Genomic DNA, 24015 nt, shown 5'->3' on the forward strand with positions numbered 1-24015 from the left:
GCTCACGTTGACTTTCACTTTAGGTATAGCGCAGAGCAGGGTGAGCTTCCAACAAGGAACTGGAAACCCAAGGTTTCTTAGGAGAAAACTCATTTTCTTCTCAGAACCATGCCGGCAGTGAGGAAAACCCCGGCAACAACAATGCTTTTCAGGTAGCTTCGAGGCCGCATGAACGGAGCTTTCATAATGGGAAAAGAAGTCTTATGCCATCAGTCTCCAATTTCTAGGTTGACACGCAGCATACACGCAGGACCAGAGCTTACTGTCTCTACGCAGTGTTCTGGTACCGAAACGGTTGCTTAAGCAAAGTCCCTAGGAGTCTTGGAAAGCTTACTACCGTGAAACTAAAGCAGAACAGCGATGAAGGCCTCATGGAGCTGCTGCACGCCTCCCGTTTTGCCAGCATAATCAGGGCCTTACTTCGAGGCTAGTGCTCACATTGACTTTCACGTTTGGTATAGAGCAGAGCAGGGTGAGCGTCCAACTAGGAACTGGAAGCACAAGGTTTCTTTCGAGAAAACTCATTTTCTTCTATGAGCCATGCCGGCTGTAAGTAAAAGCACGGTAACAACAGTGCTTTTCAGGTAGCTTCGGGGCCGCATCAACGGAGCTTTCATAATGGGAAAACTAGCCTTGTGCCATCAGTCTCTAATTTCTAGGTTGACACGCAGCATACACGCAGGAGCAGAGCTTCCTGGTTCTACGCAGTGTTCTGGTACTGAAACGGGTGCTGAAGCAAGGCCCCTAGGAGTGTTGAAAAGCTTACTACCTTGACACTAAAGCAGAACAACGATGAAGGCCTCATGGAGCTGCTGCACGCCTCTCGTTTTGCAAGGATAATCAGGGCCTTACTTCGAAGCTTGGGCTCACGTTGACTTTCACTTTAGGTATAGAGCAGAGCAGGGTGAGCTTCCAACAAGGAACTGGAAACCCAAGGTTTCTTAGGAGAAAACTCATTTTCTTCTCAGAACCATGCCGGCAGTGAGGAAAACCCCGGCAACAACAATGCTTTTCAGGTAGCTTCGAGGCCGCATGAACGGAGCTGTCATAATGGGAAAAGAAGCCTTATGCCATCAGTCTCCAATTTCTAGGTTGACACGCAGCATACACGCAGGACCAGAGCTTACTGTCTCTACGCAGTGTTCTGGTACCGAAACGGTTGCTTAAGCAAAGTCCCTAGGAGTCTTGGAAAGCTTACTACCGTGAAACTAAAGCAGAACAGCGATGAAGGCCTCATGGAGCTGCTGCACGCCTCCCGTTTTGCCAGCATAATCAGGGCCTTACTTCGAGGCTAGTGCTCACATTGACTTTCACGTTTGGTATAGAGCAGAGCAGGGTGAGCTTCCAACTAGGAACTGGAAGCACAAGGTTTCTTTCGAGAAAACTCATTTTCTTCTATGAGCCATGCCGGCTGTAAGTAAAAGCACGGTAACAACAGTGCTTTTCAGGTAGCTTCGGGGCCGCATCAACGGAGCTTTCATAATGGGAAAACTAGCCTTGTGCCATCAGTCTCTAATTTCTAGGTTGACACGCAGCATACACGCAGGAGCAGAGCTTCCTGGTTCTACGCAGTGTTCTGGTACTGAAACGGGTGCTGAAGCAAGGCCCCTAGGAGTGTTGAAAAGCTTACTACCTTGACACTAAAGCAGAACAACGATGAAGGCCTCATGGAGCTGCTGCACGCCTCTCGTTTTGCAAGGATAATCAGGGCCTTACTTCGAAGCTTGGGCTCACGTTGACTTTCACTTTAGGTATAGAGCAGAGCAGGGTGAGCTTCCAACAAGGAACTGGAAACCCAAGGTTTCTTAGGAGAAAACTCATTTTCTTCTCAGAACCATGCCGGCAGTGAGGAAAACCCCGGCAACAACAATGCTTTTCAGGTAGCTTCGAGGCCGCATGAACGGAGCTTTCATAATGGGAAAAGAAGCCTTATGCCATCAGTCTCCAATTTCTAGGTTGACACGCAGCATACACGCAGGACCAGAGCTTACTGTCTCTACGCAGTGTTCTGGTACCGAAACGGTTGCTTAAGCAAAGTCCCTAGGAGTCTTGGAAAGCTTACTACCGTGAAACTAAAGCAGAACAGCGATGAAGGCCTCATGGAGCTGCTGCACGCCTCCCGTTTTGCCAGCATAATCAGGGCCTTACTTCGAGGCTAGTGCTCACATTGACTTTCACGTTTGGTATAGAGCAGAGCAGGGTGAGCTTCCAACTAGGAACTGGAAGCACAAGGTTTCTTTCGAGAAAACTCATTTTCTTCTAAGAGCCATGCCAGCTGTAAGTAAAAGCACGGTAACAACAGTGCTTTTCAGGTAGCTTCGGGGCCGCATCAACGGAGCTTTCATAATGGGAAAACTAGCCTTGTGCCATCAGTCTCTAATTTCTAGGTTGACACGCAGCATACACGCAGGAGCAGAGCTTCCTGGTTCTACGCAGTGTTCTGGTACTGAAACGGGTGCTGAAGCAAGGCCCCTAGGAGTGTTGAAAAGCTTACTACCTTGACACTAAAGCAGAACAACGATGAAGGCCTCATGGAGCTGCTGCACGCCTCTCGTTTTGCAAGGATAATCAGGGCCTTACTTCGAAGCTTGGGCTCACGTTGACTTTCACTTTAGGTATAGAGCAGAGCAGGGTGAGCTTCCAACAAGGAACTGGAAACCCAAGGTTTCTTAGGAGAAAACTCATTTTCTTCTCAGAACCATGCCGGCAGTGAGGAAAACCCCCGGCAACAACAATGCTTTTCAGGTAGCTTCGAGGCCGCATGAACGGAGCTTTCATAATGGGAAAAGAAGCCTTATGCCATCAGTCTCCAATTTCTAGGTTGACACGCAGCATACACGCAGGACCAGAGCTTACTGTCTCTACGCAGTGTTCTGGTACCGAAACGGTTGCTTAAGCAAAGTCCCTAGGAGTCTTGGAAAGCTTACTACCGTGAAACTAAAGCAGAACAGCGATGAAGGCCTCATGGAGCTGCTGCACGCCTCCCGTTTTGCCAGGATAATCAGGGCCTTACTTCGAGGCTAGTGCTCACATTGACTTTCACGTTTGGTATAGAGCAGAGCAGGGTGAGCGTCCAACTAGGAACTGGAAGCACAAGGTTTCTTTCGAGAAAACTCATTTTCTTCTATGAGCCATGCCAGCTGTAAGTAAAAGCACGGTAACAACAGTGCTTTTCAGGTAGCTTCGGGGCCGCATCAACGGAGCTTTCATAATGGGAAAACTAGCCTTGTGCCATCAGTCTCTAATTTCTAGGTTGACACGCAGCATACACGCAGGAGCAGAGCTTCCTGGTTCTACGCAGTGTTCTGGTACTGAAACGGGTGCTGAAGGAAGGCCCCTAGGAGTGTTGAAAAGCTTACTACCTTGACACTAAAGCAGAACAACGATGAAGGCCTCATGGAGCTGCTGCACGCCTCTCGTTTTGCAAGGATAATCAGGGCCTTACTTCGAAGCTTGGGCTCACATTGACTTTCACTTTAGGTATAGAGCAGAGCAGGGTGAGCTTCCAACAAGGAACTGGAAACCCAAGGTTTCTTAGGAGAAAACTCATTTTCTTCTCAGAACCATGCCGGCAGTGAGGAAAACCCCGGCAACAACAATGCTTTTCAGGTAGCTTCGAGGCCGCATGAACGGAGCTTTCATAATGGGAAAAGAAGCCTTATGCCATCAGTCTCCAATTTCTAGGTTGACACGCAGCATACACGCAGGACCAGAGCTTACTGTCTCTACGCAGTGTTCTGGTACCGAAACGGTTGCTTAAGCAAAGTCCCTAGGAGTCTTGGAAAGCTTACTACCGTGAAACTAAAGCAGAACAGCGATGAAGGCCTCATGGAGCTGCTGCACGCCTCCCGTTTTGCCAGGATAATCAGGGCCTTACTTCGAGGCTAGTGCTCACATTGACTTTCACGTTTGGTATAGAGCAGAGCAGGGTGAGCGTCCAACTAGGAACTGGAAGCACAAGGTTTCTTTCGAGAAAACTCATTTTCTTCTATGAGCCATGCCGGCTGTAAGTAAAAGCACGGTAACAACAGTGCTTTTCAGGTAGCTTCGGGGCCGCATCAACGGAGCTTTCATAATGGGAAAACTAGCCTTGTGCCATCAGTCTCTAATTTCTAGGTTGACACGCAGCATACACGCAGGAGCAGAGCTTCCTGGTTCTACGCAGTGTTCTGGTACTGAAACGGGTGCTGAAGCAAGGCCCCTAGGAGTGTTGAAAAGCTTACTACCTTGACACTAAAGCAGAACAACGATGAAGGCCTCATGGAGCTGCTGCACGCCTCTCGTTTTGCAAGGATAATCAGGGCCTTACTTCGAAGCTTGGGCTCACGTTGTCTTTCACTTTAGGTATAGAGCAGAGCAGGGTGAGCTTCCAACAAGGAACTGGAAACCAAAGGTTTCTTAGGAGAAAACTCATTTTCTTCTCAGAACCATGCCGGCAGTGAGGAAAACCCCGGCAACAACAATGCTTTTCAGGTAGCTTCGAGGCCGCATGAACGGAGCTTTCATAATGGGAAAAGAAGCTTTATGCCATCAGTCTCCAATTTCTAGGTTGGCACGCAGCATACACGCAGGACCAGAGCTTATTGTCTCTACGCAGTGTTCTGGTACCGAAACGGTTGCTTAAGCAAAGTCCCTAGGAGTCTTGGAAAGCTTACTACCGTGAAACTAAAGCAGAACAGCGATGAAGGCCTCATGGAGCTGCTGCACGCCTCCCGTTTTGCCAGCATAATCAGGGCCTTAATTCGAGGCTAGTGCTCACATTGACTTTCACGTTTGGTATAGAGTAGAGCAGGGTGAGCCTCCAACTAGGAACTGGAAGCACAAGGTTTCTTTCGAGAAAACTCATTTTCTTCTATGTGCCATGCCAGCTGTAATTAAAAGCACGGTAACAACAGTGCTTTTCAGGTAGCTTCGAGGCCGCATGAATGGAGCTTTCAAAACGGGAAAACAAGCGTTGTGCCATCAGTCTCTAATTTCTAGGTTGACACGCAGCATACACGCAGGAGCAGAGCTTCCTGGTTCTACGCAGTGTTCTGGTACTGAAACGGGTGCTGAAGCAAGGCCCCTAGGAGTGTTGAAAAGCTTACTACCTTGACACTAAAGCAGAACAACGATGAAGGCCTCATGGAGCTGCTGCACGCCTCTCGTTTTGCAAGGATAATCAGGGCCTTACTTCGAAGCTTGGGCTCACGTTGACTTTCACTTTAGGTATAGAGCAGAGCAGGGTGAGCTTCCAACAAGGAACTGGAAACCCAAGGTTTCTTAGGAGAAAACTCATTTTCTTCTCAGAACCATGCCGGCAGTGAGGAAAACCCCGGCAACAACAATGCTTTTCAGGTAGCTTCGAGGCCGCATGAACGGAGCTTTCATAATGGGAAAAGAAGCCTTATGCCATCAGTCTCCAATTTCTAGGTTGACACGCAGCATACACGCAGGACCAGAGCTTACTGTCTCTACGCAGTGTTCTGGTACCGAAACGGTTGCTTAAGCAAAGTCCCTAGGAGTCTTGGAAAGCTTACTACCGTGAAACTAAAGCAGAACAGCGATGAAGGCCTCATGGAGCTGCTGCACGCCTCCCGTTTTGCCAGCATAATCAGGGCCTTACTTCGAGGCTAGTGCTCACATTGACTTTCACGTTTGGTATAGAGCAGAGCAGGGTGAGCTTCCAACTAGGAACTGGAAGCACAAGGTTTCTTTCGAGAAAACTCATTTTCTTCTAAGAGCCATGCCAGCTGTAAGTAAAAGCACGGTAACAACAGTGCTTTTCAGGTAGCTTCGGGGCCGCATCAACGGAGCTTTCATAATGGGAAAACTAGCCTTGTGCCATCAGTCTCTAATTTCTAGGTTGACACGCAGCATACACGCAGGAGCAGAGCTTCCTGGTTCTACGCAGTGTTCTGGTACTGAAACGGGTGCTGAAGCAAGGCCCCTAGGAGTGTTGAAAAGCTTACTACCTTGACACTAAAGCAGAACAACGATGAAGGCCTCATGGAGCTGCTGCACGCCTCTCGTTTTGCAAGGATAATCAGGGCCTTACTTCGAAGCTTGGGCTCACGTTGACTTTCACTTTAGGTATAGAGCAGAGCAGGGTGAGCTTCCAACAAGGAACTGGAAACCCAAGGTTTCTTAGGAGAAAACTCATTTTCTTCTCAGAACCATGCCGGCAGTGAGGAAAACCCCGGCAACAACAATGCTTTTCAGGTAGCTTCGAGGCCGCATGAACGGAGCTTTCATAATGGGAAAAGAAGCCTTATGCCATCAGTCTCCAATTTCTAGGTTGACACGCAGCATACACGCAGGACCAGAGCTTACTGTCTCTACGCAGTGTTCTGGTACCGAAACGGTTGCTTAAGCAAAGTCCCTAGGAGTGTTGGAAAGCTTACTACCGTGAAACTAAAGCAGAACAGCGATGAAGGCCTCATGGAGCTGCTGCACGCCTCCCGTTTTGCCAGCATAATCAGGGCCTTACTTCGAGGCTAGTGCTCACATTGACTTTCACGTTTGGTATAGAGCAGAGCAGGGTGAGCGTCCAACTAGGAACTGGAAGCACAAGGTTTCTTTTGAGAAAACTCATTTTCTTCTATGAGCCATGCCGGCTGTAAGTAAAAGCATGGTAACAACAGTGCTTTGCAGGTAGCTTCGGGGCCGCATCAACGGAGCTTTCATAATGGGAAAACTAGCCTTGTGCCATCAGTCTCTAATTTCTAGGTTGACACGCAGCATACACGCAGGAGCAGAGCTTCCTGGTTCTACGCAGTGTTCTGGTACTGAAACGGGTGCTGAAGCAAGGCCCCTAGGAGTGTTGAAAAGCTTACTACCTTGACACTAAAGCAGAACAACGATGAAGGCCTCATGGAGCTGCTGCACGCCTCTCGTTTTGCAAGGATAATCAGGGCCTTACTTCGAAGCTTGGGCTCACATTGACTTTCACTTTAGGTATAGAGCAGAGCAGGGTGAGCTTCCAACAAGGAACTGGAAACCCAAGGTTTCTTAGGAGAAAACTCATTTTCTTCTCAGAACCATGCCGGCAGTGAGGAAAACCCCGGCAACAACAATGCTTTTCAGGTAGCTTCGAGGCCGCATGAACGGAGCTTTCATAATGGGAAAAGAAGCCTTATGCCATCAGTCTCCAATTTCTAGGTTGACACGCAGCATACACGCAGGACCAGAGCTTACTGTCTCTACGCAGTGTTCTGGTACCGAAACGGTTGCTTAAGCAAAGTCCCTAGGAGTCTTGGAAAGCTTACTACCGTGAAACTAAAGCAGAACAGCGATGAAGGCCTCATGGAGCTGCTGCACGCCTCCCGTTTTGCCAGGATAATCAGGGCCTTACTTCGAGGCTAGTGCTCACATTGACTTTCACGTTTGGTATAGAGTAGAGCAGGGTGAGCTTCCAACTAGGAACTAGAAGCACAACGTTTCTTTCGAGAAAACTCATTTTCTTCTATGAGCCATGCCGGCTGTAAGTAAAAGCACGGTAACAACAGTGCTTTTCAGGTAGCTTCGGGGCCGCATCAACGGAGCTTTCATAATGGGAAAACTAGCCTTGTGCCATCAGTCTCTAATTTCTAGGTTGACACGCAGCATACACGCAGGAGCAGAGCTTCCTGGTTCTACGCAGTGTTCTGGTACTGAAACGGGTGCTGAAGCAAGGCCCCTAGGAGTGTTGAAAAGCTTACTACCTTGACACTAAAGCTGAACAACGATGAAGGCCTCATGGAGCTGCTGCACGCCTCTCGTTTTGCAAGGATAATCAGGGCCTTACTTCGAAGCTTGGGCTCACGTTGACTTTCACTTTAGGTATAGAGCAGAGCAGGGTGAGCTTCCAACAAGGAACTGGAAACCCAAGGTTTCTTAGGAGAAAACTCATTTTCTTCTCAGAACCATGCCGGCAGTGAGGAAAACCCCGGCAACAACAATGCTTTTCAGGTAGCTTCGAGGCCGCATGAACGGAGCTTTCATAATGGGAAAAGAAGCCTTATGCCATCAGTCTCCAATTTCTAGGTTGACACGCAGCATACACGCAGGACCAGAGCTTACTGTCTCTACGCAGTGTTCTGGTACCGAAACGGTTGCTTAAGCAAAGTCCCTAGGAGTCTTGGAAAGCTTACTACCGTGAAACTAAAGCAGAACAGCGATGAAGGCCTCATGGAGCTGCTGCACGCCTCCCGTTTTGCCAGGATAATCAGGGCCTTACTTCGAGGCTAGTGCTCACATTGACTTTCACGTTTGGTATAGAGCAGAGCAGGGTGAGCGTCCAACTAGGAACTGGAAGCACAAGGTTTCTTTTGAGAAAACTCATTTTCTTCTATGAGCCCTGCCGGCTGTAAGTAAAAGCACGGTAACAACAGTGCTTTGCAGGTAGCTTCGGGGCCGCATCAACGGAGCTTTCATAATGGGAAAACTAGCCTTGTGCCATCAGTCTCTAATTTCTAGGTTGACACGCAGCATACACGCAGGAGCAGAGCTTCCTGGTTCTACGCAGTGTTCTGGTACTGAAACGGGTGCTGAAGCAAGGCCCCTAGGAGTGTTGAAAAGCTTACTACCTTGACACTAAAGCAGAACAACGATGAAGGCCTCATGGAGCTGCTGCACGCCTCTCGTTTTGCAAGGATAATCAGGGCCTTACTTCGAAGCTTGGGCTCACGTTGACTTTCACTTTAGGTATAGAGCAGAGCAGGGTGAGCTTCCAACAAGGAACTGGAAACCCAAGGTTTCTTAGGAGAAAACTCATTTTCTTCTCAGAACCATGCCGGCAGTGAGGAAAACCCCGGCAACAACAATGCTTTTCAGGTAGCTTTGAGGCCGCATGAACGGAGCTTTCATAATGGGAAAAGAAGCTTTATGCCATCAGTCTCCAATTTCTAGGTTGACACGCAGCATACACGCAGGACCAGAGCTTATTGTCTCTACGCAGTGTTCTGGTACCGAAACGGTTGCTTAAGCAAAGTCCCTAGGAGTCTTGGAAAGCTTACTACCGTGAAACTAAAGCAGAACAGCGATGAAGGCCTCATGGAGCTGCTGCACGCCTCCCGTTTTGCCAGCATAATCAGGGCCTTACTTCGAGGCTAGTGCTCACATTGACTTTCACGTTTGGTATAGAGTAGAGCAGGGTGAGCCTCCAACTAGGAACTGGAAGCACAAGGTTTCTTTCGAGAAAACTCATTTTCTTCTATATGCCATGCCAGCTGTAAGTAAAAGCACGGTAACAACAGTGCTTTTCAGGTAGCTTCGAGGCCGCATGAATGGAGCTTTCAAAACGGGAACACAAGCGTTGTGCCATCAGTCTCTAATTTCTAGGTTGACACGCAGCATACACCCAGGAGCAGAGCTTCCTGGTTCTACGCAGTCTTCTGGTACTGAAACGGGTGCTGAAGCAAGGCCCTTAGGAGTGTTGAAAAGCTTACTACCTTGAAACTAGGGCAGAACAACGATGAACGCCTCAAGAGCTGCTGCACGCCTCTCCTTTTGCAAGGATAATCAGGGCCTTACTTCGAAACTTGGGCTCACGTTGACTTTCACTTTAGGTATAGCGCAGAGCAGGGTGAGCTTCCAACAAGGAACTGGAAACCCAAGGTTTCTTAGGAGAAAACTCATTTTCTTCTCAGAACCATGCCGGCAGTGAGGAAAACCCGGCAACAACAATGCTTTTCAGGTAGCTTCGAGGCCGCATGAACGGAGCTTTCATAATGGGAAAAGAAGTCTTATGCCATCAGTCTCCAATTTCTAGGTTGACACGCAGCATACACGCAGGACCAGAGCTTACTGTCTCTACGCAGTGTTCTGGTACCGAAACGGTTGCTTAAGCAAAGTCCCTAGGAGTCTTGGAAAGCTTACTACCGTGAAACTAAAGCAGAACAGCGATGAAGGCCTCATGGAGCTGCTGCACGCCTCCCGTTTTGCCAGCATAATCAGGGCCTTACTTCGAGGCTAGTGCTCACATTGACTTTCACGTTTGGTATAGAGCAGAGCAGGGTGAGCGTCCAACTAGGAACTGGAAGCACAAGGTTTCTTTCGAGAAAACTCATTTTCTTCTATGAGCCATGCCGGCTGTAAGTAAAAGCACGGTAACAACAGTGCTTTTCAGGTAGCTTCGGGGCCGCATCAACGGAGCTTTCATAATGGGAAAACTAGCCTTGTGCCATCAGTCTCTAATTTCTAGGTTGACACGCAGCATACACGCAGGAGCAGAGCTTCCTGGTTCTACGCAGTGTTCTGGTACTGAAACGGGTGCTGAAGCAAGGCCCCTAGGAGTGTTGAAAAGCTTACTACCTTGACACTAAAGCAGAACAACGATGAAGGCCTCATGGAGCTGCTGCACGCCTCTCGTTTTGCAAGGATAATCAGGGCCTTACTTCGAAGCTTGGGCTCACGTTGACTTTCACTTTAGGTATAGAGCAGAGCAGGGTGAGCTTCCAACAAGGAACTGGAAACCCAAGGTTTCTTAGGAGAAAACTCATTTTCTTCTCAGAACCATGCCGGCAGTGAGGAAAACCCCGGCAACAACAATGCTTTTCAGGTAGCTTCGAGGCCGCATGAACGGAGCTTTCATAATGGGAAAAGAAGCCTTATGCCATCAGTCTCCAATTTCTAGGTTGACACGCAGCATACACGCAGGACCAGAGCTTACTGTCTCTACGCAGTGTTCTGGTACCGAAACGGTTGCTTAAGCAAAGTCCCTAGGAGTCTTGGAAAGCTTACTACCGTGAAACTAAAGCAGAACAGCGATGAAGGCCTCATGGAGCTGCTGCACGCCTCCCGTTTTGCCAGGATAATCAGGGCCTTACTTCGAGGCTAGTGCTCACATTGACTTTCACGTTTGGTATAGAGCAGAGCAGGGTGAGCGTCCAACTAGGAACTGGAAGCACAAGGTTTCTTTCGAGAAAACTCATTTTCTTCTATGAGCCCTGCCGGCTGTAAGTAAAAGCACGGTAACAACAGTGCTTTTCAAGTAGCTTCGAGGCCGCATGAATGGAGCTTTCAAAACGGGAAAACAAGCGTTGTGCCATCAGCCTCTAATTTCTAGGTTGACACGCAGCATACACCCAGGAGCAGAGCTTCCTGGTTCTACGCAGTCTTCTGGTACTGAAACGGGTGCTGAAGCAAGGCCCTTAGGAGTGTTGAAAAGCTTACTACCTTGAAACTAGGGCAGAACAACGATGAACGACTCAAGAGCTGCTGCACGCCTCTCCTTTTGCAAGGATAATCAGGGCCTTACTTCGAAGCTTGGGCTCACGTTGACTTTCACTTTAGGTATAGCGCAGAGCAGGGTGAGCTTCCAACAAGGAACTGGAAACCCAAGGTTTCTTAGGAGAAAACTCATTTTCTTCTCAGAACCATGCCGGCAGTGAGGAAAACCCCGGCAACAACAATGCTTTTCAGGTAGCTTCGAGGCCGCATGAACGGAGCTTTCATAATGGGAAAAGAAGTCTTATGCCATCAGTCTCCAATTTCTAGGTTGACACGCAGCATACACGCAGGACCAGAGCTTACTGTCTCTACGCAGTGTTCTGGTACCGAAACGGTTGCTTAAGCAAAGTCCCTAGGAGTCTTGGAAAGCTTACTACCGTGAAACTAAAGCAGAACAGCGATGAAGGCCTCATGGAGCTGCTGCACGCCTCCCGTTTTGCCAGCATAATCAGGGCCTTACTTCGAGGCTAGTGCTCACATTGACTTTCACGTTTGGTATAGAGCAGAGCAGGGTGAGCGTCCAACTAGGAACTGGAAGCACAAGGTTTCTTTCGAGAAAACTCATTTTCTTCTATGAGCCATGCCGGCTGTAAGTAAAAGCACGGTAACAACAGTGCTTTTCAGGTAGCTTCGGGGCCGCATCAACGGAGCTTTCATAATGGGAAAACTAGCCTTGTGCCATCAGTCTCTAATTTCTAGGTTGACACGCAGCATACACGCAGGAGCAGAGCTTCCTGGTTCTACGCAGTGTTCTGGTACTGAAACGGGTGCTGAAGCAAGGCCCCTAGGAGTGTTGAAAAGCTTACTACCTTGACACTAAAGCAGAACAACGATGAAGGCCTCATGGAGCTGCTGCACGCCTCTCGTTTTGCAAGGATAATCAGGGCCTTACTTCGAAGTTTGGGCTCACGTTGACTTTCACTTTAGGTATAGAGCAGAGCAGGGTGAGCTTCCAACAAGGAACTGGAAACCCAAGGTTTCTTAGGAGAAAACTCATTTTCTTCTCAGAACCATGCCGGCAGTGAGGAAAACCCCGGCAACAACAATGCTTTTCAGGTAGCTTCGAGGCCGCATGAACGGAGCTTTCATAATGGGAAAAGAAGCCTTATGCCATCAGTCTCCAATTTCTAGGTTGACACGCAGCATACACGCAGGACCAGAGCTTACTGTCTCTACGCAGTGTTCTGGTACCGAAACGGTTGCTTAAGCAAAGTCCCTAGGAGTCTTGGAAAGCTTACTACCGTGAAACTAAAGCAGAACAGCGATGAAGGCCTCATGGAGCTGCTGCACGCCTCCCGTTTTGCCAGCATAATCAGGGCCTTACTTCGAGGCTAGTGCTCACATTGACTTTCACGTTTGGTATAGAGCAGAGCAGGGTGAGCGTCCAACTAGGAACTGGAAGCACAAGGTTTCTTTCGAGAAAACTCATTTTCTTCTATGAGCCATGCCGGCTGTAAGTAAAAGCACGGTAACAACAGTGCTTTTCAGGTAGCTTCGGGGCCGCATCAACGGAGCTTTCATAATGGGGAAACTAGCCTTGTGCCATCAGTCTCTAATTTCTAGGTTGACACGCAGCATACACGCAGGAGCAGAGCTTCCTGGTTCTACGCAGTGTTCTGGTACTGAAACGGGTGCTGAAGCAAGGCCCCTAGGAGTGTTGAAAAGCTTACTACCTTGACACTAAAGCAGAACAACGATGAAGGCCTCATGGAGCTGCTGCACGCCTCTCGTTTTGCAAGGATAATCAGGGCCTTACTTCGAAGCTTGGGCTCACATTGACTTTCACTTTAGGTATAGAGCAGAGCAGGGTGAGCTTCCAACAAGGAACTGGAAACCCAAGGTTTCTTAGGAGAAAACTCATTTTCTTCTCAGAACCATGCCGGCAGTGAGGAAAACCCCGGCAACAACAATGCTTTTCAGGTAGCTTCGAGGCCGCATGAACGGAGCTTTCATAATGGGAAAAGAAGCCTTATGCCATCAGTCTCCAATTTCTAGGTTGACACGCAGCATACACGCAGGACCAGAGCTTACTGTCTCTACGCAGTGTTCTGGTACCGAAACGGTTGCTTAAGCAAAGTCCCTAGGAGTCTTGGAAAGCTTACTACCGTGAAACTAAAGCAGAACAGCGATGAAGGCCTCATGGAGCTGCTGCACGCCTCCCGTTTTGCCAGGATAATCAGGGCCTTACTTCGAGGCTAGTGCTCACATTGACTTTCACGTTTGGTATAGAGTAGAGCAGGGTGAGCTTCCAACTAGGAACTAGAAGCACAAGGTTTCTTTCGAGAAAACTCATTTTCTTCTATGAGCCATGCCGGCTGTAAGTAAAAGCACGGTAACAACAGTGCTTTTCAGGTAGCTTCGGGGCCGCATCAACGGAGCTTTCATAATGGGAAAACTAGCCTTGTGCCATCAGTCTCTAATTTCTAGGTTGACACGCAGCATACACGCAGGAGCAGAGCTTCCTGGTTCTACGCAGTGTTCTGGTACTGAAACGGGTGCTGAAGCAAGGCCCCTAGGAGTGTTGAAAAGCTTACTACCTTGACACTAAAGCAGAACAACGATGAAGGCCTCATGGAGCTGCTGCACGCCTCTCGTTTTGCAAGGATAATCAGGGCCTTACTTCGAAGCTTGGGCTCACGTTGACTTTCACTTTAGGTATAGAGCAGAGCAGGGTGAGCTTCCAACAAGGAACTGGAAACCCAAGGTTTCTTAGGAGAAAACTCATTTTCTTCTCAGAACCATGCCGGCAGTGAGGAAAACCCCGGCAACAACAATGCTTTTCAGGTAGCTTCGAGGCCGCATGAACGGAGCTTTCATAATGGGAAAAGAAGCCTTATGCCATCAGTCTCCAATTTCTAGGTTGACACGCAGCATACACGCAGGACCAGAGCTTACTGTCTCTACGCAGTGTTCTGGTACCGAAACGGTTGCTTAAGCAAAGTCCCTAGGAGTCTTGGAAAGCTTACTACCGTGAAACTAAAGCAGAACAGCGATGAAGGCCTCATGGAGCTGCTGCACGCCTCCCGTTTTGCCAGGATAATCAGGGCCTTACTTCGAGGCTAGTGCTCACATTGACTTTCACGTTTGGTATAGAGCAGAGCAGGGTGAGCGTCCAACTAGGAACTGGAAGCACAAGGTTTCTTTTGAGAAAACTCATTTTCTTCTATGAGCCCTGCCGGCTGTAAGTAAAAGCACGGTAACAACAGTGCTTTGCAGGTAGCTTCGGGGCCGCATCAACGGAGCTTTCATAATGGGAAAACTAGCCTTGTGCCATCAGTCTCTAATTTCTAGGTTGACACGCAGCATACACGCAGGAGCAGAGCTTCCTGGTTCTACGCAGTGTTCTGGTACTGAAACGGGTGCTGAAGCAAGGCCCCTAGGAGTGTTGAAAAGCTTACTACCTTGACACTAAAGCAGAACAACGATGAAGGCCTCATGGAGCTGCTGCACGCCTCTCGTTTTGCAAGGATAATCAGGGCCTTACTTCGAAGCTTGGGCTCACGTTGACTTTCACTTTAGGTATAGAGCAGAGCAGGGTGAGCTTCCAACAAGGAACTGGAAACCCAAGGTTTCTTAGGAGAAAACTCATTTTCTTCTCAGAACCATGCCGGCAGTGAGGAAAACCCCGGCAACAACAATGCTTTTCAGGTAGCTTTGAGGCCGCATGAACGGAGCTTTCATAATGGGAAAAGAAGCTTTATGCCATCAGTCTCTAATTTCTAGGTTGACACGCAGCATACACGCAGGACCAGAGCTTATTGTCTCTACGCAGTGTTCTGGTACCGAAACGGTTGCTTAAGCAAAGTCCCTAGGAGTCTTGGAAAGCTTACTACCGTGAAACTAAAGCAGAACAGCGATGAAGGCCTCATGGAGCTGCTGCACGCCTCCCGTTTTGCCAGCATAATCAGGGCCTTACTTCGAGGCTAGTGCTCACATTGACTTTCACGTTTGGTATAGAGTAGAGCAGGGTGAGCCTCCAACTAGGAACTGGAAGCACAAGGTTTCTTTCGAGAAAACTCATTTTCTTCTATGTGCCATGCCAGCTGTAAGTAAAAGCACGGTAACAACAGTGCTTTTCAGGTAGCTTCGAGGCCGCATGAATGGAGCTTTCAAAACGGGAACACAAGCGTTGTGCCATCAGTCTCTAATTTCTAGGTTGACACGCAGCATACACCCAGGAGCAGAGCTTCCTGGTTCTACGCAGTCTTCTGGTACTGAAACGGGTGCTGAAGCAAGGCCCTTAGGAGTGTTGAAAAGCTTACTACCTTGAAACTAAAGCAGAACAAAGATGAACGCCTCAAGAGCTGCTGCACGCCTCTCCTTTTGCAAGGATAATCAGGGCCTTACTTCGAAGCTTGGGCTCACGTTGACTTTCACTTTAGGTATAGCGCAGAGCAGGGTGAGCTTCCAACAAGGAACTGGAAACCCAAGGTTTCTTAGGAGAAAACTCATTTTCTTCTCAGAACCATGCCGGCAGAGAGGAAAACCCCGGCAACAACAATGCTTTTCAGGTAGCTTCGAGGCCGCATGAACGGAGCTTTCATAATGGGAAAAGAAGTCTTATGCCATCAGTCTCCAATTTCTAGGTTGACACGCAGCATACACGCAGGACCAGAGCTTACTGTCTCTACGCAGTGTTCTGGTACCGAAACGGTTGCTTAAGCAAAGTCCCTAGGAGTCTTGGAAAGCTTACTACCGTGAAACTAAAGCAGAACAGCGATGAAGGCCTCATGGAGCTGCTGCACGCCTCCCGTTTTGCCAGCATAATCAGGGCCTTACTTCGAGGCTAGTGCTCACATTGACTTTCACGTTTGGTATAGAGCAGAGCAGGGTGAGCGTCCAACTAGGAACTGGAAGCACAAGGTTTCTTTCGAGAAAACTCATTTTCTTCTATGAGCCATGCCGGCTGTAAGTAAAAGCACGGTAACAACAGTGCTTTTCAGGTAGCTTCGGGGCCGCATCAACGGAGCTTTCATAATGGGAAAACTAGCCTTGTGCCATCAGTCTCTAATTTCTAGGTTGACACGCAGCATACACGCAGGAGCAGAGCTTCCTGGTTCTACGCAGTGTTCTGGTACTGAAACGGGTGCTGAAGCAAGGCCCCTAGGAGTGTTGAAAAGCTTACTACCTTGACACTAAAGCAGAACAACGATGAAGGCCTCATGGAGCTGCTGCACGCCTCTCGTTTTGCAAGGATAATCAGGGCCTTACTTCGAAGCTTGGGCTCACGTTGACTTTCACTTTAGGTATAGAGCAGAGCAGGGTGAGCTTCCAACAAGGAACTGGAAACCCAAGGTTTCTTAGGAGAAAACTCATTTTCTTCTCAGAACCATGCCGGCAGTGAGGAAAACCCCGGCAACAACAATGCTTTTCAGGTAGCTTCGAGGCCGCATGAACGGAGCTTTCATAATGGGAAAAGAAGCCTTATGCCATCAGTCTCCAATTTCTAGGTTGACACGCAGCATACACGCAGGACCAGAGCTTACTGTCTCTACGCAGTGTTCTGGTACCGAAACGGTTGCTTAAGCAAAGTCCCTAGGAGTCTTGGAAAGCTTACTACCGTGAAACTAAAGCAGAACAGCGATGAAGGCCTCATGGAGCTGCTGCACGCCTCCCGTTTTGCCAGGATAATCAGGGCCTTACTTCGAGGCTAGTGCTCACATTGACTTTCACGTTTGGTATAGAGCAGAGCAGGGTGAGCGTCCAACTAGGAACTGGAAGCACAAGGTTTCTTTCGAGAAAACTCATTTTCTTCTATGAGCCATGCCAGCTGTAAGTAAAAGCACGGTAACAACAGTGCTTTTCAAGTAGCTTCGAGGCCGCATGAATGGAGCTTTCAAAACGGGAAAACAAGCGTTGTGCCATCAGTCTCTAATTTCTAGGTTGACACGCAGCATACACCCAGGAGCAGAGCTTCCTGGTTCTACGCAGTCTTCTGGTACTGAAACGGGTGCTGAAGCAAGGCCCTTAGGAGTGTTGAAAAGCTTACTACCTTGAAACTAGGGCAGAACAACGATGAACGCCTCAAGAGCTGCTGCACGCCTCTCCTTTTGCAAGGATAATCAGGGCCTTACGTCGAAGCTTGGGCTCACGTTGACTTTCACTTTAGGTATAGCGCAGAGCAGGGTGAGCTTCCAACAAGGAACTGGAAACCCAAGGTTTCTTAGGAGAAAACTCATTTTCTTCTCAGAACCATGCCGGCAGTGAGGAAAACCCCGGCAACAACAATGCTTTTCAGGTAGCTTCGAGGCCGCATGAACGGAGCTTTCATAATGGGAAAAGAAGTCTTATGCCATCAGTCTCCAATTTCTAGGTTGACACGCAGCATACACGCAGGACCAGAGCTTACTGTCTCTACGCAGTGTTCTGGTACCGAAACGGTTGCTTAAGCAAAGTCCCTAGGAGTCTTGGAAAGCTTACTACCGTGAAACTAAAGCAGAACAGCGATGAAGGCCTCATGGAGCTGCTGCACGCCTCCCGTTTTGCCAGCATAATCAGGGCCTTACTTCGAGGCTAGTGCTCACATTGACTTTCACGTTTGGTATAGAGCAGAGCAGGGTGAGCGTCCAACTAGGAACTGGAAGCACAAGGTTTCTTTCGAGAAAACTCATTTTCTTCTATGAGCCATGCCGGCTGTAAGTAAAAGCACGGTAACAACAGTGCTTTTCAGGTAGCTTCGGGGCCGCATCAACGGAGCTTTCATAATGGGAAAACTAGCCTTGTGCCATCAGTCTCTAATTTCTAGGTTGACACGCAGCATACACGCAGGAGCAGAGCTTCCTGGTTCTACGCAGTGTTCTGGTACTGAAACGGGTGCTGAAGCAAGGCCCCTAGGAGTGTTGAAAAGCTTACTACCTTGACACTAAAGCTGAACAACGATGAAGGCCTCATGGAGCTGCTGCACGCCTCTCGTTTTGCAAGGATAATCAGGGCCTTACTTCGAAGCTTGGGCTCACGTTGACTTTCACTTTAGGTATAGAGCAGAGCAGGGTGAGCTTCCAACAAGGAACTGGAAACCCAAGGTTTCTTAGGAGAAAACTCATTTTCTTCTCAGAACCATGCCGGCAGTGAGGAAAACCCCGGCAACAACAATGCTTTTCAGGTAGCTTCGAGGCCGCATGAACGGAGCTTTCATAATGGGAAAAGAAGCCTTATGCCATCAGTCTCCAATTTCTAGGTTGACACGCAGCATACACGCAGGACCAGAGCTTACTGTCTCTACGCAGTGTTCTGGTACCGAAACGGTTGCTTAAGCAAAGTCCCTAGGAGTCTTGGAAAGCTTACTACCGTGAAACTAAAGCAGAACAGCGATGAAGGCCTCATGGAGCTGCTGCACGCCTCCCGTTTTGCCAGGATAATCAGGGCCTTACTTCGAGGCTAGTGCTCACATTGACTTTCACGTTTGGTATAGAGCAGAGCAGGGTGAGCGTCCAACTAGGAACTGGAAGCACAAGGTTTCTTTTGAGAAAACTCATTTTCTTCTATGAGCCCTGCCGGCTGTAAGTAAAAGCACGGTAACAACAGTGCTTTGCAGGTAGCTTCGGGGCCGCATCAACGGAGCTTTCATAATGGGAAAACTAGCCTTGTGCCATCAGTCTCTAATTTCTAGGTTGACACGCAGCATACACGCAGGAGCAGAGCTTCCTGGTTCTACGCAGTGTTCTGGTACTGAAACGGGTGCTGAAGCAAGGCCCCTAGGAGTGTTGAAAAGCTTACTACCTTGACACTAAAGCAGAACAACGATGAAGGCCTCATGGAGCTGCTGCACGCCTCTCGTTTTGCAAGGATAATCAGGGCCTTACTTCGAAGCTTGGGCTCACGTTGACTTTCACTTTAGGTATAGAGCAGAGCAGGGTGAGCTTCCAACAAGGAACTGGAAACCCAAGGTTTCTTAGGAGAAAACTCATTTTCTTCTCAGAACCATGCCGGCAGTGAGGAAAACCCCGGCAACAACAATGCTTTTCAGGTAGCTTTGAGGCCGCATGAACGGAGCTTTCATAATGGGAAAAGAAGCTTTATGCCATCAGTCTCCAATTTCTAGGTTGACACGCAGCATACACGCAGGACCAGAGCTTATTGTCTCTACGCAGTGTTCTGGTACCGAAACGGTTGCTTAAGCAAAGTCCCTAGGAGTCTTGGAAAGCTTACTACCGTGAAACTAAAGCAGAACAGCGATGAAGGCCTCATGGAGCTGCTGCACGCCTCCCGTTTTGCCAGCATAATCAGGGCCTTACTTCGAGGCTAGTGCTCACATTGACTTTCACGTTTGGTATAGAGTAGAGCAGGGTGAGCCTCCAACTAGGAACTGGAAGCACAAGGTTTCTTTCGAGAAAACTCATTTTCTTCTATATGCCATGCCAGCTGTAAGTAAAAGCACGGTAACAACAGTGCTTTTCAGGTAGCTTCGAGGCCGCATGAATGGAGCTTTCAAAACGGGAACACAAGCGTTGTGCCATCAGTCTCTAATTTCTAGGTTGACACGCAGCATACACCCAGGAGCAGAGCTTCCTGGTTCTACGCAGTCTTCTGGTACTGAAACGGGTGCTGAAGCAAGGCCCTTAGGAGTGTTGAAAAGCTTACTACCTTGAAACTAGGGCAGAACAACGATGAACGCCTCAAGAGCTGCTGCACGCCTCTCCTTTTGCAAGGATAATCAGGGCCTTACTTCGAAGCTTGGGCTCACGTTGACTTTCACTTTAGGTATAGCGCAGAGCAGGGTGAGCTTCCAACAAGGAACTGGAAACCCAAGGTTTCTTAGGAGAAAACTCATTTTCTTCTCAGAACCATGCCGGCAGTGAGGAAAACCCCGGCAACAACAATGCTTTTCAGGTAGCTTCGAGGCCGCATGAACGGAGCTTTCATAATGGGAAAAGAAGTCTTATGCCATCAGTCTCCAATTTCTAGGTTGACACGCAGCATACACGCAGGACCAGAGCTTACTGTCTCTACGCAGTGTTCTGGTACCGAAACGGTTGCTTAAGCAAAGTCCCTAGGAGTCTTGGAAAGCTTACTACCGTGAAACTAAAGCAGAACAGCGATGAAGGCCTCATGGAGCTGCTGCACGCCTCCCGTTTTGCCAGCATAATCAGGGCCTTACTTCGAGGCTAGTGCTCACATTGACTTTCACGTTTGGTATAGAGCAGAGCAGGGTGAGCGTCCAACTAGGAACTGGAAGCACAAGGTTTCTTTCGAGAAAACTCATTTTCTTCTATGAGCCATGCCGGCTGTAAGTAAAAGCACGGTAACAACAGTGCTTTTCAGGTAGCTTCGGGGCCGCATCAACGGAGCTTTCATAATGGGAAAACTAGCCTTGTGCCATCAGTCTCTAATTTCTAGGTTGACACGCAGCATACACGCAGGAGCAGAGCTTCCTGGTTCTACGCAGTGTTCTGGTACTGAAACGGGTGCTGAAGCAAGGCCCCTAGGAGTGTTGAAAAGCTTACTACCTTGACACTAAAGCAGAACAACGATGAAGGCCTCATGGAGCTGCTGCACGCCTCTCGTTTTGCAAGGATAATCAGGGCCTTACTTCGAAGCTTGGGCTCACGTTGACTTTCACTTTAGGTATAGAGCAGAGCAGGGTGAGCTTCCAACAAGGAACTGGAAACCCAAGGTTTCTTAGGAGAAAACTCATTTTCTTCTCAGAACCATGCCGGCAGTGAGGAAAACCCCGGCAACAACAATGCTTTTCAGGTAGCTTCGAGGCCGCATGAACGGAGCTTTCATAATGGGAAAAGAAGCCTTATGCCATCAGTCTCCAATTTCTAGGTTGACACGCAGCATACACGCAGGACCAGAGCTTACTGTCTCTACGCAGTGTTCTGGTACCGAAACGGTTGCTTAAGCAAAGTCCCTAGGAGTCTTGGAAAGCTTACTACCGTGAAACTAAAGCAGAACAGCGATGAAGGCCTCATGGAGCTGCTGCACGCCTCCCGTTTTGCCAGGATAATCAGGGCCTTACTTCGAGGCTAGTGCTCACATTGACTTTCACGTTTGGTATAGAGCAGAGCAGGGTGAGCGTCCAACTAGGAACTGGAAGCACAAGGTTTCTTTCGAGAAAACTCATTTTCTTCTATGAGCCCTGCCGGCTGTAAGTAAAAGCACGGTAACAACAGTGCTTTTCAAGTAGCTTCGAGGCCGCATGAATGGAGCTTTCAAAACGGGAAAACAAGCGTTGTGCCATCAGTCTCTAATTTCTAGGTTGACACGCAGCATACACCCAGGAGCAGAGCTTCCTGGTTCTACGCAGTCTTCTGGTACTGAAACGGGTGCTGAAGCAAGGCCCTTAGGAGTGTTGAAAAGCTTACTACCTTGAAACTAGGGCAGAACAACGATGAACGACTCAAGAGCTGCTGCACGCCTCTCCTTTTGCAAGGATAATCAGGGCCTTACTTCGAAGCTTGGGCTCACGTTGACTTTCACTTTAGGTATAGCGCAGAGCAGGGTGAGCTTCCAACAAGGAACTGGAAACCCAAGGTTTCTTAGGAGAAAACTCATTTTCTTCTCAGAACCATGCCGGCAGTGAGGAAAACCCCGGCAACAACAATGCTTTTCAGGTAGCTTCGAGGCCGCATGAACGGAGCTTTCATAATGGGAAAAGAAGTCTTATGCCATCAGTCTCCAATTTCTAGGTTGACACGCAGCATACACGCAGGACCAGAGCTTACTGTCTCTACGCAGTGTTCTGGTACCGAAACGGTTGCTTAAGCAAAGTCCCTAGGAGTCTTGGAAAGCTTACTACCGTGAAACTAAAGCAGAACAGCGATGAAGGCCTCATGGAGCTGCTGCACGCCTCCCGTTTTGCCAGCATAATCAGGGCCTTACTTCGAGGCTAGTGCTCACATTGACTTTCACGTTTGGTATAGAGCAGAGCAGGGTGAGCGTCCAACTAGGAACTGGAAGCACAAGGTTTCTTTCGAGAAAACTCATTTTCTTCTATGAGCCATGCCGGCTGTAAGTAAAAGCACGGTAACAACAGTGCTTTTCAGGTAGCTTCGGGGCCGCATCAACGGAGCTTTCATAATGGGAAAACTAGCCTTGTGCCATCAGTCTCTAATTTCTAGGTTGACACGCAGCATACACGCAGGAGCAGAGCTTCCTGGTTCTACGCAGTGTTCTGGTACTGAAACGGGTGCTGAAGCAAGGCCCCTAGGAGTGTTGAAAAGCTTACTACCTTGACACTAAAGCAGAACAACGATGAAGGCCTCATGGAGCTGCTGCACGCCTCTCGTTTTGCAAGGATAATCAGGGCCTTACTTCGAAGTTTGGGCTCACGTTGACTTTCACTTTAGGTATAGAGCAGAGCAGGGTGAGCTTCCAACAAGGAACTGGAAACCCAAGGTTTCTTAGGAGAAAACTCATTTTCTTCTCAGAACCATGCCGGCAGTGAGGAAAACCCCGGCAACAACAATGCTTTTCAGGTAGCTTCGAGGCCGCATGAACGGAGCTTTCATAATGGGAAAAGAAGCCTTATGCCATCAGTCTCCAATTTCTAGGTTGACACGCAGCATACACGCAGGACCAGAGCTTACTGTCTCTACGCAGTGTTCTGGTACCGAAACGGTTGCTTAAGCAAAGTCCCTAGGAGTCTTGGAAAGCTTACTACCGTGAAACTAAAGCAGAACAGCGATGAAGGCCTCATGGAGCTGCTGCACGCCTCCCGTTTTGCCAGCATAATCAGGGCCTTACTTCGAGGCTAGTGCTCACATTGACTTTCAAGTTTGGTATAGAGCAGAGCAGGGTGAGCGTCCAACTAGGAACTGGAAGCACAAGGTTTCTTTCGAGAAAACTCATTTTCTTCTATGAGCCATGCCGGCTGTAAGTAAAAGCACGGTAACAACAGTGCTTTTCAGGTAGCTTCGGGGCCGCATCAACGGAGCTTTCATAATGGGGAAACTAGCCTTGTGCCATCAGTCTCTAATTTCTAGGTTGACACGCAGCATACACGCAGGAGCAGAGCTTCCTGGTTCTACGCAGTGTTCTGGTACTGAAACGGGTGCTGAAGCAAGGCCCCTAGGAGTGTTGAAAAGCTTACTACCTTGACACTAAAGCAGAACAACGATGAAGGCCTCATGGAGCTGCTGCACGCCTCTCGTTTTGCAAGGATAATCAGGGCCTTACTTCGAAGCTTGGGCTCACGTTGACTTTCACTTTAGGTATAGAGCAGAGCAGGGTGAGCTTCCAACAAGGAACTGGAAACCCAAGGTTTCTTAGGAGAAAACTCATTTTCTTCTCAGAACCATGCCGGCAGTGAGGAAAACCCCGGCAACAACAATGCTTTTCAGGTAGCTTCGAGGCCGCATGAACGGAGCTTTCATAATGGGAAAAGAAGCCTTATGCCATCAGTCTCCAATTTCTAGGTTGACACGCAGCATACACGCAGGACCAGAGCTTACTGTCTCTACGCAGTGTTCTGGTACCGAAACGGTTGCTTAAGCAAAGTCCCTAGGAGTCTTGGAAAGCTTACTACCGTGAAACTAAAGCAGAACAGCGATGAAGGCCTCATGGAGCTGCTGCACGCCTCCCGTTTTGCCAGGATAATCAGGGCCTTACTTCGAGGCTAGTGCTCACATTGACTTTCACGTTTGGTATAGAGTAGAGCAGGGTGAGCTTCCAACTAGGAACTAGAAGCACAAGGTTTCTTTCGAGAAAACTCATTTTCTTCTATGAGCCATGCCGGCTGTAAGTAAAAGCACGGTAACAACAGTGCTTTTCAGGTAGCTTCGGGGCCGCATCAACGGAGCTTTCATAATGGGAAAACTAGCCTTGTGCCATCAGTCTCTAATTTCTAGGTTGACACGCAGCATACACGCAGGAGCAGAGCTT

This window comes from Eubalaena glacialis, chromosome 11 (genome assembly GCF_028564815.1).
Source record: "Eubalaena glacialis isolate mEubGla1 chromosome 11, mEubGla1.1.hap2.+ XY, whole genome shotgun sequence".
Lineage (NCBI taxonomy): Eukaryota > Metazoa > Chordata > Mammalia > Artiodactyla > Balaenidae > Eubalaena > Eubalaena glacialis.